Source organism: Manihot esculenta, chromosome 7 (assembly GCF_001659605.2).
Source record: "Manihot esculenta cultivar AM560-2 chromosome 7, M.esculenta_v8, whole genome shotgun sequence".
Classification (NCBI taxonomy): Eukaryota; Viridiplantae; Streptophyta; class Magnoliopsida; order Malpighiales; family Euphorbiaceae; genus Manihot; species Manihot esculenta.
In genome coordinates, this window is record NC_035167.2 from 6,113,452 (window position 1) to 6,117,542 (window position 4,091).

The window sequence follows — 4,091 nt, forward strand, 5'->3', positions numbered from 1 at the left end:
CACTGGCTGCTCTACATAGGTGAGATCACTTAAGATTTCCACCTCAGGTTCACTAAGAACCTTCTCTGGATCTGACACAAACTTCCTCAACATGGAAACATGGAATACCGGGTGAATTCTTTCCATAGAGGTAGGTAAATCCAGCTTATACGACACATTTCCGATCCTTTGCAAAATCTCAAAGGGACCAATGTACCGTGGGGCCAGTTTACCCTTCTTGCCAAAGCGAACCACTCCCTTCATTGGAGACACCTTTAACAATACCATATCCCCCTCCTGGAACTCTATCTGTTTCCTACGGATTTCTGCATAGCTTTTCTGTCTGCTAACAGCTGTCTTGATCCTCTCTCTGATGATAGGCACTAACTTGCTGGTAATCTCAACTAGCTCTGGCCCTGCAAGAGCCTTCTCTCCAACCTCTTCCCAGCAAACAGGTGTTCGGCACTTCCTCCCATACAAAGCTTCATAAGGGGCCATCCCTATGCTAGCATGATGGCTGTTGTTGTAGGCAAACTCCACCAGAGGTAGATGCTGCCTCCAAGAACCGCCAAAGTCTAACACACACATTCTCAACATATCTTCTATGGTTTGGATGGTCCTCTCTGACTGACCGTCTGTCTGTGGATGGAAAGCAGTGCTGAAATCCAATCTTGTGCCCAATTCATTCTGCAGACTCCGTCAAAACCTGGAGGTGAACTGAGGTCCTCTATCTGATACTATCGACACTGGAACTCCATGCAGCCTCACTATCTCGTCTACATACACCTGTGCCAACTTGTCCACAGAATAGTTACTCCTGATTGGAATGAAGTGGGCAGATTTGGTGAGTCTATCCACAATCATCCATATGGAGTCTAGTCTGTTAGACGTCGCCGGTAACCCCACTACAAAATCCATAGCTATGTTCTCCCATTTCCACTCTGGAATCGGCAATGGGTTAAGCATTCCAGCCGGCTTATGGTGCTCTAGTTTCACCCTTTGACATGTCTCGCAGGCTGACACGAACTGTGCCACTTCTTTCTTCATTGCTGGCCACCAATATACTCTTCTCAGGTCTTGATACATCTTGGTGGCTCCAGGGTGAACGCTATATCTTGCATTATGAGCTTCCCTCATAATGTCTTCCTTTACACTGGCGTCATCTGGTACACATAATCTCTTACCGTGACGAAGAATTCCCTCACTGTCAAATCTGAACTCTGCACTATTGCCAGACTGAACAGTCCTGGCAATCTTCACTAATTCAGGGTCTTCGTGCTGTTTCAGAGCCACTTGCTCTAGAAACACTGGTGTAACTCTCATCTGTGCAAGCAAAGCACCTGTACCAGACAACTACAACTGCAGTCCTTCATCCATGAGTCTATAAAAGTCCTTCACCACCGGTCTTCTCTCTACTGCAATGTGGGATAAACTGCCAAGTGATTTCCGGCTTAAGGCATCAGCTACAACATTAGCCTTACCCGGATGATACTGGATCTTACAATCGTAATCACTGAGCAATTCTACCCACCGTCTCTGCCTCAAGTTTAACTCTCTTTGACTCAAGATGTGCTGCAGGCTTTTATGATCCGTATAGATCTCACACTTTACCCCATAGAGGTAATGCCTCCACATCTTAAGTGCAAAGATAACAGCTGCCATCTCAAGATCGTGTGTCGGGTAGTTTACTCGTGCTTCTTCAACTGTCTAGAAGCATAAGCTATCACTTTGTCATTCTGCATTAACACACAACCTAATCCCACTCGGGATGCATCACAGAACACGGTGAAGTCTTCATCATTAATCGGCAGAGCTAACACCGGTGCTGAAGTCAACCGTCTCTTCAACTCTTCAAAACTCTCATCACAATCCTCTGACCATACGAACTTCTGATTCTTCCTGGTCAGTCTGGTCATAGGAGCAGCTATCTTCGAAAAGTCCTAAACGAACCTCCGATAGTAGCCTGCCAAACCCAGAAAACTCTTGATCTATAAAGACGATCACAAAACGATCCAAGTACTCCCTGAAAACCCTATTCATGAGATCCATGAATGCTGCAGGGGCATTAGTCAACCCGAACGGCATCACTAGGAACTCATAATGCCCATATCTGGTTCGAAAAGCAGTCTTGGAGACATCTCCTTCCCTGATCTTCAACTGGTGGTATCCGGATCTCAGATCTATCTTAGAAAAACAACTTGCTCCTGACAGTTGGTCGAATAGATCATCGATCCTGGGTAAAGGATACTTGTTTTTTATAGTAACTTTGTTCAACTGTCTGTAGTCGACACAAAGTCTAAGAGGTCCATCCTTCTTTCTGACAAATAAAACTGGAGCACCCCAGGGTGAGGTACTCGGGCGGATGAAACCCTTAGCTACCAAATCCTGTAACTGCTCTTTCAACTCTCTCAACTCTGCTGGTGCCATCCTGTAGGGAGGGATAGAGATCGGTCTGGCACTGGGCATCAACTCTATCTCGAACTCTATTTCCCTATCAGGTGGTAGTCCTGGAAGCTCTTCAGGAAACACATCTGGGAAGTCTCTAACAACTGGTACTGAGGATGGTTCCCTAACCTGACTGTCTAGCTCTCTCACATAAGCTAGGAACCCCTGACAACCTTTTCGCAACATCCTACGAGCCTGGAGGGCTGATATTAAACCCCTAGGTGTCCCTCTCCTGTCTCCTCTGAAGACACACTCTGACCCATCCTGGTCTCTGAGACTCACTACCTTGTCCCTACAGTGCAAGGTAGCACTATAGGTAGATAACCAATCCATCCCTAGAATGACATCAAAATCTGTCAACTCTAGAACCACAAGGTCAGCTGGAAGGCATCTATCCTCTATAAACATTGGACTGAACTGACAGACTGACTCTGCCAATGATGGGTCACATCTAGGTCCACTGACCCAAAGAGGACACTCTAACTCGGAGACTATCAACCCCAATCTCTCTGCTGCTCTATAAGAAATGAAAGAGTGAGAAGCACCGGGGTCCATCAAAGCATACACCTCTGAACACCCAATGATGAGATTACCTGACACCACTGTGTTCGAAGTGTCTGCCTCCTGTTGAGTCATGGTGAAAATCCGTGCTGGGGCTGACGGACCTGCACCTCGGGAACCCATCCCTGATGAAGAGGCTGCCCCTCTTCCTCTACCTCTGCCACTGCTTGGTGGACGGACTGAAGCTGCTGACTGAACGACACTACTTGAGGTCATCTGCTGGGATGGTGTAACCAAAGTCGCCTGAGGACATTCCCGTGCAAAATGTCCCTCCTGCCCATATCTATAGCAGGCTGTTGATCCCAGCAACCAAGCTCCGCTATGTGGTCTCCCACACCTATTGCACACTGGAATATCTGTGCCAGAACTGGAGCCGCTCCTCATTCCCAGACCCGTTTTAATTCGGTTCCAGAACTTGCCTCTCTTTCCTCTGAGTTTGTCCCATCTCTTCTTACTCGCACTTGCTGTACTCTGTGAGGAGGAACCTGGTTTAGCACCAGAAGACTGTGCCTTTGGTTGATTGACTACTCCTTGACTTATGGCACTGGCCTCCATCTTTCTAGCAGCATCCACAATGGAGTGGAAACTCTCCTTCTCCGCGTGGAGAATCAAAGAGAAATACCGGGGATGAAGCCTTGTGGCATATCTGTTTGCCTTCTTCTGATCTGTATCATACGCTTGACCCACGTATGGTAACAATTCCAGGAACTTATCTGTATATTCATCTACACTCATCTCCTCCGTCTGTCTCAACTGCTCAAACTCCACAACCTTTAGCTCCCTAGAACTGTCAAGGAAAGCCCACCCAGCAAATTCGTTGGCGAACTCTTCCCATGTCATACTGTCAGTTCTGGGGTCCACATAGTTCTTGAACCATTCTCTGGCTTTCTTGCACTTTAATGTGAACCCTGCCATCTCAATGGCCCTGCTATCATCTGCTCCCAACTCACTTGTTATCATTCTGACTGCACTGAGATACTCAAAGGGATCATCTCCCGTATTGAATTTAGGAGCATCCAACTTTAAGTACTCAGTCATCTTCACCTTAGTTCCCCCTGAAGAACTGGGTTGTGCTTCAACAACAGGGGCTACTGGTTCAGGTGGTG